We start from the raw sequence: 16939 nt of genomic DNA on the forward strand, positions 1-16939 counted from the left end.
TACCCTCCTCGGAATGAGTCAGCATACAGGTTCAGACTTCGTCTTGAAGACATCAGTTGGATTGCCGTCAATCTATCTATTCTAAGGACAGGGGACACTTCCCTCATAAGGAAGAAAGTGAAATGGGCAACTAAGGGTGAGGATGGTTTTATTAAGTCTCAAGTCACCAAACAAAGTGACAGAGTTTCTGGATGCAATCGATATCATTCCCTACCTAGTTCTCTCGAGTCTTGTGTGTCATGGGTTTTTATCCCCTTTTCGCAATACCTTCCCCCAAAATTCTATTGGACAGTCACTTTCCCCATTATCTGTAACCTATCAGATTATATATTAAGTAATGCACTTGTCATTTCACGATAGCTATTATCATTTTGATTGGTCTTTATAATTGACGTTTTTCTTAGGTGGCACATCCGGGGTTACTTCATTCTTTGGCACACTCTTCGGGTCAAAAGTTCTCTTTTCCATGGTCGAACGTCCTTGAAATTGTCCATATTTTGTTGCAAAGCGTATAACTCTATACTAAAGCAGCTAGCATGCGAATGGGAAAAACTATCAATGTTGCAAAAAACGTAGAAAAGAACAAATGCTGGGTCATGGCCTTTTGCAAGTCAGAACACTGGAGAAACAGAAAAATATGTTTTAATATGAGAATTGCACAGCTAGTTCTTCAGCTCACGCTAACTTAAGACTTATGGATTCTCATAAAATGCGATCTTCGTACGTGTTAATGTATTCGATCAATTCATAATGCAAACAATTATTTCTTATAATTAGTATATGCGTACAATAATTCTTTATGTTTAAAATACATTTCAATTAATAATATTATTAATGCAGCATTGTTAAAATAAGCATTTCACATCTAGAATAGGTAATGTTTAAACTACGCTCTCTCAGCTGTATCACAACTGATGCTAGTGGTAAATGATTGGGTGCGGTTTTGACCCATAAAGACAAGAATGGTAAAGAGTTCAGAATTTCTTTTGAGTCCAGATCTCTTTCGCCAACTGAAGAAAGGTATCCAATTATCAAAAGGGAGGTGTTGGAATGTGCATATATTGGACCATTTCAAAGCCTTTGTATGGTGTTACGATTTTCTGTGACTACAAACCTCTTGTCAAACTTGACAACGATAGGGCCTGTCAATGATTTCTCGAGGATCGCCAGACTATCAATGCTGATGCAAGATTACATTTATAAACTTGTAAATCTACCTGGTGAAGATAATGCAGTGGCAGACTGTTTATCCAGAATGCCTACTAAATTAGAAGAATGTGAGGATGGGGTTTGGAATAATTTTTAAGTGTTTTTTGTTCATGGGGATGATTAAACGGTGGATGTGTTATGTTCTAGTGTTGCTATGTATTTGGTAGGAGGGAGGTAGATATTCTATATGGAATACAGAACATTGGGAGGCAGACAATGGCATTGAGGCGTGTAGGAAAGACGTGTCAGTCAGTGGATCAATAAAGTTGGTACTCAAGGATTGATGTGATGCATATTTGTACACAAGTGTAGAAAACAAAGATGCTCTAAATTAAAAGGGAAACATTGAAGGAAATACCCATGCATACATGAAAAAGTTTCTTAAAGGAGCAGAAATATGGTATAAGTGCAAGACTTGATATAGATAGTTGTTGAATAAAGGAACGATATATTACAATTGTTTCTTCCTTTATTTTGAAAAGACCCCAGCCTTTTTTTACTTGGATTATTAAACACAGAATATGGCGTATGCTTTTTTTAACAAGAATGGATCTTTTACCACGGAATCGTGTAACTGGGCCTGGGAAAATTAAAGAAATGAAGTGTGAACTGTGCAATGATGGTATTCAAGACTCAAATCATGTAGTCTTAATGTGCCCTGGGTTGCTTGTTTTTCCCAGATGTTATTTAAAACTTCTTTTTAGAAGTTTTAACGCCTGTTCACCAGAGGAAGCATGACAAATGTAATTTTCCTGTAAATGAAATTGCTTTACCTTTTTCCCAGAGTTTTATGAATTTGTATTAATTGCACATGTTCTGTGAACCTCGTATGAGTTACAGAACTTAAAAGGAAAGCTTAAGATCCACATAACATCAGAATATTTTGGAACTCTGCAGCAAAAGAAAAAGTTAGATTTTGTGGAGACCAATGATGCTATGGGCTGTAAAGGACCTGATTGGTTGTGGATCATTATATGTTTTGCAGTTTATTAGTTTGTTTACCAGGAGTTCTAGTTAGGTCGAGTGCGCAAGCGCTTTAACCTGTTGTAAGAATTGTAGGCCTTTAAGCACGCCACCTCATGCCTATCACTTTCATTTGTTCGTGAGCTTGCCTTTTAAAAATCACTTGTTATCATTGGTAGATGCTTTACGTTTCTCCTGCCTTACAAACTACCCGTTACATGGCTAATTGCACGATTGCTGATATGTTTGACTGTGAGCAAACTTCTTTTTCCTTTTGTGTCTCTCCTTTGTGCTCAGGCTCATGGCGGCCATGGCACTTTGAATCGGCTTGCTAATGTCAACTATTGTTTTAGACTTCATTTTCAATTTATGTGGCAAGAAAAGTCCAGATAGGAATTTTCTAAAACCAATAGCTCTAACTCGAGCAAATGCAAGACCTGCTTGTTTTAAATTTACACTTTAACAAGGCTGCTGAATAACATAACAGGGGGTCTTTTCGTATCCTTCACAGAATTAAAATTTCCATGAGCTGAAACTAGGAACCTTTTAATGCTGATATTTTACTAACGAATATTTATGTATTCTGAATGTTACATCTGCATAGAAAATGAGTTAATATAGAAAATAATACACAAGTTTGAAAACGTGCCTACTTGAGGGACCACCAATAATCATGAAGTGTACTTATTAATGGCTTATTAATATAAAATGTTGAGCTTATGTTTGGATTAATATAGTAGTTTGTCACAATGATGCTTATGTATTATGTATTCGCTTTATTAATCAAAGGCCTTAATTTAGCGAGGTCTTGGGCTTAGTTGCACGGCCTCTTGTCAAGTTGTATTGCTTAGATGAATCATAAAATGGCTGCTTAGAGAATTAAATTGTAATTTTCCATTGCGTTGACCGAATGTTAGTAGCTAGAACAGTGTGTGTAAAGGTGATGTTCCCAGGAACTAACAATGGATGCACTGACTGGAGTAAAAAGCTGATTTGTTACCTGACGAGTCCAATGAGGGGAACAGGAGGAGAGGAGCCAATTATCGGCATGTGAACAACGGTTTTGTAAATTCTTAGATTTGAGGTTCTACTTTCATTGGACTAAACATAAACGTATGATTCTTTAACCAATAGTAACGTGAGAAGTAGTTTTAGGGAATCTAACTTAGCCAGACTGCACCGAGAGGAGAGAGGCCCATTTTTCCTAACCCTCCAGAGAGGAGATGCGCTATTAGTCATTATTCTTTCCGAACTGCATAAACAGACATTTCCTATCTTGAACTTTATTGCTAAATTCCGATGTTTTGCTAACCAAACAGAAGTCCAATTGACGAAGGCAGTCGCAGCTTGCTGAACCAAACTGAGGCAAGGTATAAGACAATGTTACTGACTGCTATGTCTATTCGCTTTTGTTTTAGGTACCAACCTCTAATTTTAATAGAGCCATAGTTAGACGTTTTTCCAAATTTGTGTTGACTAAATTGTTTTGCATGAAGCCCAACATGCTATTCTAATCAGAAGGTTAAGTTAGGATGTTCACTGCTTGATGCCTGCTAAATATTAACAACAGTTGACGTATTTTCTTTGCTGGGTTCTAAATGTATGCTATTTGTATTGCACAGCTATTCTTGCTATTGATTTGTACAGTAACTCTAGAAAGTGTAGTAATCCAAGCTTTGATTAAATTGAGATTCTCTACAAGATTCGGTCAACCAGTATTGTTTCTGTATACCTATCATTTGATTTTGAGACTAAGTTACATAATATTAGTATTGTTAATATGGGGAAATAAAAAGTCATGGTGTGTGGAAATTACAGACTCCCAAGATTATTGATTTGTATTGCTATTGATCTGTATTGGGACTGAGTCTTAAGGTGGGAACTACTCTAAGCGCAGTCAAAAGGTCCATTGAACCTCTAACGCGCCCCCTTATAAACTAATGATAATCAACCAAATAAGGTCAGAGGCGCTAACAAACCTTTGTACTGTGGTAAATGGGAGGGAGGGGGTGTGTGTGGACAAGGGAGTGTATAACCTCCTCCCTTTGTCTGGCACTTGTTAAAAGGACTGTATGACTACCATTCTACACGTGATACTTTCTTTTAAAAACCAGTGAAACCAGAACATTCATATTTTAATGCAGAACGATACCAATAGTTTCGAGTCGCAGCAGTATTCCTCGAGTAAATGTATTTAATTTACATATAGAATTCTATGTCAGGACCGGAGGCGAGGATTATGCACAATCTTTCTTCACTTTTTATTGATAGCAGGTTCAAAGTTCAACAAAGAAAACTACAATGCCCATGAGACCCACTCCCATGGCAACCAATGTCCAATCACACTGCCATCCGACTGAATGTATAAATATCCCCATGCAATGACGTTCTTCTTCTTTCTTCACTGCTCTCTGATTCAGATAAGTCCCCTTCTCTGTCTCTGAGTTGTAGAGTAAGAAACTGTCTTTGAAAACGATCTAGTGTTGGCTTTATCTGCTGTTTGATCGCGCGTGTGTCTGTGTATTTGTTGCTTGACAACTACACGCGCGGTAGGCTTTTTAGCCCGAGCGCGATCGATAAATTGATACAGGTCGGGTCCACCAGAGGACGCTCTTTCGCGCGCTCCAGTGTTCCCGAGCGTTTTTCCCTCAGCGTTTCGAGTCACGTTTGCGCTCGGACGCTTCGGATAAACGCATTGGGCTTAAAGTGAGTCCCTGCTCACTTTAAGCCCTACCAACCCCCGCGGACACCGCGTGTCGGTGATTTTCTATTGGGGGCCTCATTTTGGACGAGTGTTCGCTCGTGTAGGCCTGAACTTTCTGTGACTGCAGGAGTGCGGGGGGCTGCCCTATAAAGTAGAAAAAGGGCATTTTTTCCTGCAACCTTCCCTACTTGTCCCTCAGGCAGACCCCACTTGAGCGTGATGCTTTCCCCACCCTGTCCCCGGGGGAAGGCTCATCTCAGAGGGCCTTGGCTCCTGAGATGGACCTCCTGCTGACGCAGGCTATCAATAGGGCTTTGGGGCCCTAGAAAAACAGCGTGGCCAGACTATCGGACCACGTATTTAGGGGAACAGGGATGGGACTGACGGAGACTGACCTACAGGGAGAGGCAGTCCCCAAGAAATGCCGCAAACGTGTCGCGGGGCACCTGGAAGGATTCGGTAGTCTGGCTGAATCCTTCTGTAAGAGTGCGCGCACGCTTCCGCAGCCACCCTTCCTGGAGGGGTCTGAGCCCGGAGAGACCGGTGAAGTGGTTCACAGCAGATCGGACCTGGATCGGGGTTCCCCTAAGCGGGTCGTGAGGAACACGGACAGGGATTCTTCCTCTGAGGAAGATCAAGAAGCGGGGCGTCCTTGGCGCCCGTCTTCTAATTTATCAGACCCGCCTGAAACTGAGGACTCGGAGGCGGAAATGTTCCACCCAGAGGACTTATATCACCCCTGCTCTTCGGAGTGGCATCCGGATAAGAAGGTGGCGGATTATGTGGCCAGCAAAATCCGCCAGCCCCTGGAGAAGGAGGTTCGGGCTAGGTTACGGGCGAAATGCCCACGCCCGACTCTGCCAGATCGAGTGGCGGCTACCCCTGATCTGGACCCCAAGATGTGTACTTTCTTTGGGAAGTACATCAAGGACCCGAAGAAGGGTATCAATAGTTCCTGGAGGGGATGCCAGGATAAGTTACTAGATGTCCTGGGTCCCCTCACGCAGATCATCCAGCTCGCCGAGCGGGCTAAGCGGTCCAATACTCCCTTACCCACGGATATTGTGGCGGGATGGGCCCAAAGGGCAGTCTGCTTGCTAGGGAACGCAAATTGCGCGCTCTCTGCAGAGAGGAGAAGATCCTTACCTATTAAAATAGACCCTAAGTTAGGAGAACTCTCCAACTCAGAGGCGGGGGCGGTGGCCCAGGGGAACTTGTTTGGAGATCCTTTCTTGAAGGAGTTGAGCAAGTTCGTAGCAACCTTCTCTGCGCTCGATAAGGTGCAGAGCTCAATTAAGAAAATCTTTCCTGGAAAGGTTTTCGGTGGGGCCGGACGAGGCAGGGGTCGCTCTTCCGGCCGTGCGTTCCAGCAAGGCCCCACTCCCTACCCACTGCAAAACAACGGATGGAGGGATGGCCGACAAGGTACCTTCTTCCCCAACCGGGGTAGAGGGAAGTCCAAGAGGACCGCCCGTGGTGGAGCTAACGCCCCCAGAGGCGTTAACGGTGAGTGTTACCCTTTTTTCCCCTCGCATTCTAGGAGGGAGGCTGCGCTTCTTCGCCCACAAGTGGGCCTCCATAACGTCAGATGCTTGGGTGTTGCAGACGGTCACGGCGTTCCACATAGAGTTTTTGGGGACTCCAGTTCAGGACTCTCCTCCACGGCCCTTGGTCTTCTCAGATGCAGACGCGACTCTGATAGACTCGGAGGTTCAAGGGCTTCTTCAGAAGGAAGCTATCTATCCGTCGACGATCCACCCCAGGGGTTTCGTGAGCAATCTGTTCCTTGTAGAAAAGAAGGACAAAGGTTTCCGTCCCGTTATCAACCTCAAGTCCTTCAACGAGTGGGTGGTGTACCGCCACTTCAAAATGGAGGGCATTCACATGCTCAGGGATCTCTTGCTTCTTGGGGATTGGATGGTGCGGTTGGACCTCAAGGATGCCTACATTACGGTCCCCATCTTTCGTCCTCATCGGAGGTTTCTGCAGTTCATTTGGAGAGGACAGGCATTCGAATTTTCTTCCCTTCCGTTCGGCCTGTCGTCGGCCCGTGGTGCTTCACGAAGCTGCTCAAACCAGTAGTGGAGTACCTGCGGGCTCAGGGAATTCGCTTGATTATTTATCTCAACGACATCCTCCTGATGGACCAGTCGCGCTCGCAGCTCGTATCCAACGTGAACATAACTATTCAACTTCTGCAAGATCTGGGGTTCATGATCAACTCACAGAAGTCGGAACTGCTTCCTTTGCAGTCTATGACTTTTCTGGGGTTTCTCATCGACTCCCAGGCAGCCTCCCTCAGTCTCCCGGGCCCAAAGATCAAGAAGATCAAGAAGGAACTGTCCAAGGTCTTGAGACGGGACAGAATTTCCCTGAGGCAGTTGGCCAGAGTGGTGGGGCTCCTCTCCTCCTCGATCCAGGCCATCTTCCCGGGACCCCTCCATTACAGGGCCCTTCAGCGCCTCAAGGCCCATCATCTACAAAAGGGCCTTTCTTACTCGGAGCTGATAGCTTTGTCCCAGGAGGCGTGGACGGAGATCCAGTGGTGGCTCGACCACATGGAAGTGTGGAACGGCAGGGCGATCTTCGGGGCCGCTCCCGATCTGATCATAGAGTCGGACGCCAGTCGGTTCGGCTGGGGAGCTCGTTGTGGGGACATCTCCTTCGGGGGCCGATGGACCCAGCGGGAACTCGATCTCCACATCAACTGCCTAGAACTCCTTGCGGGTTCGTTCGCGATCAGATCCCTGACGCGGGACAAGGTCTCTTGCTGCGTCCTTCTAAGGATGGACAATGTCTTGGCGGTACAGTATATCAACCGCGTGGGGGGGACCCGCTCGAAGGCCCTAGCGGAGTTGGCAAAGGATTTTTGGCATTTTTGCCTGCAACGTCAAATCTCGGTCACAGCGGAGTATCTTCCAGGGTCCCAGAACGCCCTGGCGGACTGGAACTCCAGGTATCTGGAGGATCCCAGCGATTGGCGCCTGGACAGAGCAGTGTTCCTAGCTCTGTTGGATCGATGGGGTCCTTGTACGGTGGACCTCTTTGCATTCAGGTGGAACACTCATCTTCCCCGCTACTTCAGCTGGCGCCCGGATCCCGGCGCGATGGCAGTCGATGCTTTCCTTCAAGATTAGGGCCGGGATCAGAACTACCCGTTTCCCCCCTTCCTTCTGATCCCGAGAGTAGCGGCTCAGCTTCGTCGCCAGGGGGCGACAGTGATCCTGATCACACCGCTCTGGCGGTCTCAAGTTTGGTTCCCAGCACTTCTGGAGCTCTCTTGCGACCTTCCTATTCTGCTCCCGGTTCGTCCGAACATACTGTCGAACTCAGAGGGGCAATTCCACCCGCTAGCTCTTCAGGGCCATCTCTCACTGGTGGCCTGGAGGATTTCCGGGAACGCTGGGCAGACCACAGACTTTCACGGGAGGCTGAGGATTTCATCAGACAGGCCTGGGCCCCTAGTACTTGCAAGAGGTACAGATCAGCCTGGAACGGCTGGGCTCGTTGGTGTATGGCAAGGCACTTCAATCCCTTGGGGGCCCAAATTACCGATATCTTGAACTTTCTGGCCGGCCTAGCGGCTTCTGGCCATTCCTATTGCTCAGTTAACTCTTTTCGTTCCGCGATTTCGGCGGGGCACCCTCCGATTAATGATCGTCCCGTCGGGGAACACCCGTGGTTGTGCAAGCTCCTGAAGGGCATTCGCATGGCTAAACCACCGGAACCCAGGTATGCCTCCCTGTGGGATGTTGACCAGGTTTTACGCTTCTTGATCGCATGGCCGGATAATCAGTACCTGTCACGTAAACAGTTATCGGCCAAACTGGCAATCTTGCTCTGCCTCATTTCATGCAAACGGGTCTCCGATGCCAGGGCTTTGGATGTATCTGCTAGAGTTTTTTCGCCGGAGGGAGTCACTTTCACGATTTCCCGGCGTACAAAGTGTAGTACCAGGTCGGTAACCTATCCTGCTATTGAACATACACTCAAGCTATGCGTGGTCAGATGCTTAAAGAGATACGAAGAGGTGATGGCGGAACTCCGGCCGCCGGGGATGAGGCAATTGCTCATTTCGATCAAGAAACCTTTCAGAGCGGTTTCCTCCCCTTCCAATGCCCGGTGGGTCAGATGGATCCTATCGGAATCGGGCATTAATGTCCAGCTGTTCGGAGCTCACTCCACCCGAGGGGCCATGGCTTCTAAAGCAATCCAAGTAGGTGGTAGACTGGAAGACATTATGAATGCGGCTGACTGGTCCTCCGAGTCGACTTTTAAAAAGTTCTACTTTAAACCTATCCACGAAGCTGCTTCATTGGTGGTGAGTAAGCTTTGAACATGCATAATCCTCGCCTCCGGTCCTGACATAGAATGAGAAATTTCCTAGCTATCGTGAAGGAAAGTTTCAATTCTATTAAGGACACGGAGGCGAGGATTATCCCACCCGCCACGGTGGCCATGGCTCCCACCCGGAGTGAATCCATCCATTGAGAGGTGGTATATTCAGTTTCCTTTACCGGGAAATTATGATTGGGGTATACCATGTGTTTTTTACCTATGTTTGATATTGCAAGCATTGTTTACTATGTTGTTCAGAGGACTAGGAATGTCGTTGTATGATTTATTGACTTTCTTGCGGATACAATTGCTTATCTATTGTTCACATTTGTTCTTAGGAGTGAACCCTGCGACTACCTAGCGACGATTCAATTCTGTTCGCAGTGAAGACGAGGAAGAAGACATGGCATGGGGATATTTATACATTCAGTCGGATGGCAGTGTGATTGGACATTGGTTGCCATGGGAGTGGGTCTCATGGGCATTTTAGTTTTCTTTGTTGAACTTTGAACCTGCTATCAATAAAAAGTGAAGAAAGATTGTGCATAATCCTCGCCTCCGTGTCCTTAATAGAATTTACTATAGGTAGGAAATTTCTCATTACACATTTTGAAGAATTTCCTTTTTTCACTTGTAATAAATGTACTACGACAGGTTTCTCCATTGCCTTGATTCATTTTCATGTATTCTGTAATTAAAGCAAACAATGTAGCATGTCCGCCACATCTGTTAAATTAGCTGTGACGTCTTCGTCTGGCCAGGAATGCACCATAATCCTTCTTCTGTGTCTATGATATAGATTCCCCCATGCAGTGTTAACGCGGAGAAATCAAACGACTACTAAGTCTCTGACACGTCTCCTTATAGCCTGGTGACACAATGCACGCGTGAGGTAATCTACTCCACCAACAGTAACGTACTCGTGACGCAACCTCATATACATATATTGCGCTTCAACACCGTATTGGCAGTTGAAGCGCCGGCCGGCGACACTGCTTGGGTGGAAGGCGGGTTGTGCCCGATACCATGGGGTGTGATGGGGGTTGTAGTTCATAAGTCAGGCAACTCGACTTTTAATTCTATGGGTGAACATGCATGAGGAAGCTGGGACTGAGACTGCAACTCCCAGCATACCGTTCGCCACGTGTCCTGGGAGCAATGAGTAATAGAGCATGTTTTTCTGCCGGGCTCATGTGTAGTTCCAGCAGGGAGCGGTGTGTGACCGGCAGGAGTGTTTTGTACTTCGGTGTCCGTACTGCAGGTGAGACGGACTGCTCTGCGAGAGTATCACATGAACCTTCTAGTATAAACAAAAGACGCCGAAAGTCATTTCTGTCGCTGGTTGGTGTAGGCTTTCGTTGCCCGGACTGTCGCATCTACATGACAGCTGCTTAGCAGAATCGAGTGAGACGTTGCGCTGTCCACTGGTAGTCACTGGACAACATTATGTCAGACGTATCTGCTGATAGTCTCCCTGATTTTTGTGCAGTCACGCGGGCTTCCTTGAGTTTTATATTAATGCTTTAAAATAATCTCGACTCCTGTAATCCTGGTGACGTGACTTTAAAGATGGTCGGACTGTATCCAGGGGCGTTCTCTGAATTTACTCTGGGCTGTAGGACAGAGATCTTGCTGAACTCGTTTCCTTACAGAGTCTGAGGTGCGGTGATCTCGGTGAACTAAACCAAGGTTTTCCTCAACTCCAGGTCAGTTCGCCCCTAAGTCTAGTGCGACTTTTATCCCCTGGGGAGGTCCTTCCTGATCTCTGTTGGAGTCACCTCTGAATTCTACAGGAGAATTGCATCTAAATTCAAGGATGTAGATCCTCTTTGAACTTCAGGGTGTCTCCACGCCTTCCGAAACCCCCGAGTCTTTCCCCAAGCAGTTTTCCCCTGTTTGTCCCGAACGCTGACTTTTTCTCACAATCTGATTCGGCCGCCCTTATCATCGTTGCACACGTAAGTAATTTTGCTTTACTTTTATCTCTTGTTTACCCACAACACTATCGTAGCTTTCATTGAAACATAAGCACAGCCCTGCTCTAGACATACTTATTATTCATTGAGCTTGCTTTGACTTGACGATACGTATTGTGGCAGTGGTTGTTTTGGTCTGTTGTCCCTACCCACTTGGACTAAGCCGCAAACGTGGCGTTAGCGTTTTAGAGGTGCACCGACGTACTATTTTCACCCATTTATTATTCCATTATAAATGGCCTCTGCTCTGTGCAGCGGTGCAGTGCATGCAAGACAAAATTAGAATCGACAGCGTGATCTAGACGTTCTTTTCGTTCAGCAAATGAACTGCAAAGGCACCCGTTTACTTGCTAAGTGGCGTACTGAACTTGTTTTACTTCCTAAAGCCGGGAAACGCTTCCAAATGAAAAACCATTTACATAAAATATTCCCCACGCTCCAAGGTGCACCACTCTAGTAATAACCAGTGAATGACGTGTAAAGAAAGGCATAATATTGTGGCTGACAGCTGCAAATCTGATGAGACTATCTTTATGTTGAAATAAACTTTCCTTTAGGTGAATGACCTGCTGCAGAGAAAACAAAGGTACAGACAATTAATATCAAGGGATTAAAAAAAAAACAAAAAACTGCTCGTTTTACCTGCTTAAAATTACTCCATGAATGAAATGACTTTTTACTCCATCAAAAAAGTAATTTCCTCCCAACTTCATAAAGTACACATTTCAGAGCTTACCCTGAAGTCCTGGTTACTCTACACTTAATATACAGTGTCAATGGAATAAAATGTACAAACGTATTTCTTTGAATGCATACAGCACTTTTCTTCTGTACTTCATTAACGGAAAGGAAATGTATGGATGGTAGGGCCTGCTGGTTCGTAGTTCCAAGTGTAATAGACTGCGAACCCTCACACCCTTGAATTTTAGAGTGTTACTCGAGATATCTTTTTCCACCCAGCTCCCTGTATTGTAACATTCTAACATGTATTGTCTTCCTTCACCACAAGCGCGGACTAAAAAAAAACCTTTAGGTTTCATGTGCAGCATAGAAAAGTTAAATTGATAAAGCAAATATAGGGTTTTTCATTATAAGCAAATAATCTTTAGTGGCTCTCTGATTCACTAACTCAAAGGCAATGATTTTGACTGTAAAATACTTTATGTAGTGTTTAAAGCTGTAATTCAGAGATCAAGTGTCAGGATTTTTTGATGTCTTTGTATTCAAGAAATAAGTTAAACTCTTTGGGCCTCATTACGAGTTTGGCAGAGGAGTTTACTCCGTCCCAAATATGACAGATAACCCATTTGCTGTGTTACAACTTCCATAGGATATAATGGAACTTGTAATACAGGAACTGAATATCCGTCACATTTGGGGCGGAGTAGTCACCTCCGTCAAGGTTGTAATCAGCCCCTCAGTCTGATTATAGGTTTGCGCTATCAGCAAGCACAGTTTTACAACGTGTATTAAATGTGGCTTGCTTACAGCTGAAAAGTTGTACAGTTGTATATTGCTGTTTGTGTCCTGACTCTTGGGACATAAAAGTATTGACAGATTTTCAATAAGTATATTTGGTACAGGACTAGACATCACCATAAAAAATCTTTATTCGGATTAGCATGCTATGTAACAAAACAGCATTTTATTGGGCTCGGATTACGAGTAAAAATCCTCACAAATATAAAGTTCATAAAGTACAAATCGTGCAATACATACCGTTATAAAAGATCACAATGGGATTATATAAATAACAGAATTTTACAACAATATTTTAAATCATCAGTTTAACAGAGTTATCACTCTTAGGAGTATTATGTACATAATAATTGTATATTGTGCAAAAAAGCATTTTGTTGTGCAAAAATACAAGCGACAAGCTACCACATAAAACATTTAAACCAATTCAATGTAAGTTTCATTACTCTTCCTCATTAGTTACATTTTCTACGTAAGAAATGCATTTCCTAGTCTTTATTGCAGATACAGTATACAAGGAGACTGCATAACGTTCTGGCATCTTCCTATCTACTTAAAAAGTTTAAAGCATTGTGATAATGCATAAGTTTAATTGATCAAAAATAATGGGTGCAGAAAAGTTTTCTAATATTTTTGTAAAATTTACAAAATAAGAAAGTGGAGTGTAGATTGTTGTTTTCCCATCACATGGGCATTTGTATATTTTGGGAAAAACAACCAAGTAGTGTGTAATGCCCAGACGTAATCTAGTAAGGTAAAATCTATTTTGTGGGTTGGTTACAGTGGAAAAAGTATCTTTGAGCACTATCTACGTACAGTAAGTTTAGATTTTTCTCTAAGTTATCATTCAGCTTCTCTTTTCCCCCGTTAGTGTCATCTATCTCCTTTAAAAATGTATTTGTCTGGGTTTGCCAGTGAATTTAAGCTCAGTGCTCAATGATCGTCAAGCTTCTATAATTTCCTTTGTATCCTTGGTACCTGTTTTGCTGTAGACATTGTGCCAGATAATTATCAGACTTATCTGTATTGCATTTTCTAAATGTGATACATCTGATTCTTTATTAATGACGTAGGTTGATGTTGATTTTAGCACTGCCAGACGTGTGCGCAGGAAGAGATTCTCCTGTGCTTGTATTGCTGTAATGTTTATTTGTAGGAAGCTGGCCTGGTTTGTAGTGGGTATCAAGGGGTACTTACACTCTGCACCAGGTCCAGGTATCCCTTATTAGTGTAGAAGAGGTGTCTGGCAGCTTAGGCTGATAGAAAAGGGTAGCTTAGCAGAGCAGCTTAGGCTGAACTAGGAGACATGCAAAGCTCCCACTATACCACTAGTGTCATATGCACAATATCATAAGAAAACACAATACACAGATATACTAAAAATAAAGGTACTTTATTTTTATGAAAATATGCCAAAAGTATCTCAGTGAGTACCCTCAGTATGAGGATAGCAAATATACACAAGATATACGTACACAATACCAAAAATATGCAGTAATAGCAATAGAAAGCAATGTACAGTCACAATAGATTGTAATGAGAGCACATAGGTATAGGGGCAACACAAACCATATACTCCAGAAGTGGAATGTGAACCACGAATGGACCCCAAACCTATGTGACCTTGTAGAGGGTCGCTGGGACTGTAAGAAAACAGTGAGGGTTAGAAAAATAGCCCACCCCAAGACCCTGAAAAGTAGGTGTAAAGTGCACCTAAGTTCCCCAAAGAGCACAGAAGTTGTGATAGGGGAATTCTGCAAGGAAGACCAACACCAGCAATGCAACAACGATGGATTTCCGGACGAGAGTACCTGTGGAACAAGGGGACCAAGTCCAAGAGTCAGCGACAAAGTTGAGATTGGGCAGATGCCCAGGAAATGCCAGCTGGGGTTGCAACGAAGCTGCCACCGGATGGTAGAAGCTGTGGCTTCTGCAAGAACGAAGAGGACTAGGAACTTCCCCTTTTGGAGGATGGATGTCCCACGTCGTGAAGAAGCTTGCAGAGGTGTTCCCACGCAGAAAGACCGCAAACAAGCCTTGCTAGCTGCAAGGGTCACGGTTAGGGTTTTTGGATGCTGCTGTGGCCCAGGAGGGACCAGGATGTCGCCAATTGCGTGAGGAAACACAGGGGGCGTCCAGCAAGACAAGGAGCCCTCTCAGAAGCAGGCAGCACCCGCAGAAGTGCCGGAACAGGCACTATGAAGAAGAGTGAACTGGAGCTCACCCGAAGTCACAAAAGAAGGTCCCACGACGCCAGAGGACAACTCAGGAGGTCGTGCACTGCAGGTTAGAGTGTCGGGGACCCAGGCTTGGCTGTGCACAAAGGAAATCCTGAAAGAGTGCACAGGAGCCGGAGCAGCTGCAAATCACGCGGTACCTAGCAATGCAGTCTAGCGTGGGGAGGCAAGGACTTACCTCCACCAAACTTGGACTGAAGAGTCACTGGACTGTGGGAGTCACTTGGACAGAGTTGCTGAGTTCCAGGGACCACGCTCGTCATGCTGAGAGGGGACCCAGAGGACCGGTGATGCAGTCTTTTGGTGCCTGCGGTTGCAGGGGGACGATTCCGCCGACCCACGGGAGATTTCTTCAGAGCTTCTAGTGCAGAGAGGAGGCAGACGACCCCACAGCATGCACCACCAGGAAAACAGTCGAGAAGGCGGCCGGATCAGCGTTACAAGGTCGCAGTAGTCGTCTTTGCTAGTTTGTTGCAGTTTTGCAGGCGTCCAGAGCAGTCAGCAGTCGATTCCTTGGCAGAAGGTGAAGAGAGAGATGCAGAGGAACTCTGATGAGTTCTTGCATTCGTTATCTAAAGAATTCCCCAAAGCAGAGACCCTAAATAGCCAGAAAAGGAGGTTTGGCTACCTAGGAAGGAGGATAGGCTAGCAACACAGGTAAGAGCCTATCGGAAGGAGTCTCTGACGTCACCTGCTGGCACTGGCCACTCAGAGCAGTCTAGTGTGCCAGCAGCACCTCTGTTTCCAAGATGGCAGAGGTCTGGAGCACACTGGAGGAGCTCTGGGCACCTCCCAGGGGAGGTGCAGGTCAGGGGAGTGGTCACTCCCCTTTCCTTTGTCCAGTTTCGCGCCAGAGCAGGGCTGGGGGATCCCTGGACCGATGTAGACTGGCTTATGCAGAGATGGGCACCAACTATGCCCATCAAAGCATTTCCAGAGGCTGGGGGAGGCTACTCCTCCCCAGCCCTGACACCTTTTTCCAAAGGGGGAGGGTGTAACACCCTCTCTCTGAGGAAGCCCTTTGTTCTTCCTTCCTGGGCCAAGCCTGGCTGGACCCCAGGAGGGCAGAAACCTGTCTGAGGGGTTGGCAGCAGCAGCAGCTGCAGTGAAACCCCGGTAAAGGTAGTTTGGCAGTACCCGGGTCTGTGCTAAAGACTCGGGGGAATCATGGAATTGTCTCCCCAATGCCAGAATGGCATTGGGGTGACAATTCCATGATCTTAGACATGTTACATGGCCATGTTCGGAGTTACCATTGTGACGCTATACATATGTCGTGACATATTTATAGTGCACGCGTGTAATGGTGTCCCTGCACTCACAAAGTCCGGGGAATTTGCCCTGAACGATGTGGGGGCACCTTGGCTAGTACCAGGGTGCCCACACACTAAGTAACTTAGCACCCAACCTTTACCAGGTAAAGGTTAGACATATAGGTGACTTATAAGTTACTTAAGTGCAGTGGTAAATGGCTGTGAAATATTCACTCAGGCTGCAGTGGCAGGCCTGTGTAAAAATTGTCAGAGCTCCCTATGGATGGCAAAAGAAATGCTGCAGCCCATAGGGATCTCCTGGAACCCAATACCCTGGTTACCTAAGTACCATATACTAGGGAATTATAAGGGTGTTCCAGTATGCCAATGTGAATTGGTGTAATTGGTCACTAGCCTGTTAGTGACAATTTGTAAAGAGAGAGCATAACCACTGAGGTTCTGGTTAGCAGAGCCTCAGTGAGACAGTTAGGCATCACACAGGGAACACATACATATAGGTCACAAACTTATGAGCACTGGGGTCCTGACTAGCAGGGTCCCAGTGACACACAACAAACATACTGAAAACATAGGGTTTTCACTATGAGCACTGGGCCCTGGCTAGCAGGATCCCAGTGAGACAGTGAAAACACCCTGACATACACTCACAAACAGGCCAAAAGAGTGGGGGTAACAAGGCTAGAAAGAGGCTACTTTCTCACATTATTGTACCCCACAGTGCAGCCCCGTATGTAACCTCTAACAGACATTAACTTGTTT

The 16939-nt window shown here is 45.3% G+C and overlaps 1 protein-coding gene across 2 annotated transcripts in view; it reads left to right on the forward strand.

The window, feature by feature from the left end:
- The first annotated feature begins 10354 nt into the window (after window positions 1-10354).
- Window positions 10355-16939, forward strand: part of TRABD (TraB domain containing) — a 251994-nt gene continuing 245409 nt past the window's right edge. Inside the window, exon 1 of one of the 2 annotated variants that reach the window (XM_069229632.1) lies at window positions 10355-10475. The gene's annotated coding sequence lies outside the window, so the exon portion shown is untranslated. Of the gene's footprint in view, window positions 10476-10829; window positions 10921-16939 lie in introns of those variants that run through there. The other variant, XM_069229634.1, reaches the window with a different exon arrangement.

This window comes from Pleurodeles waltl, chromosome 4_1 (genome assembly GCF_031143425.1).
Source record: "Pleurodeles waltl isolate 20211129_DDA chromosome 4_1, aPleWal1.hap1.20221129, whole genome shotgun sequence".
Taxonomy (NCBI): Eukaryota; Metazoa; Chordata; class Amphibia; order Caudata; family Salamandridae; genus Pleurodeles; species Pleurodeles waltl.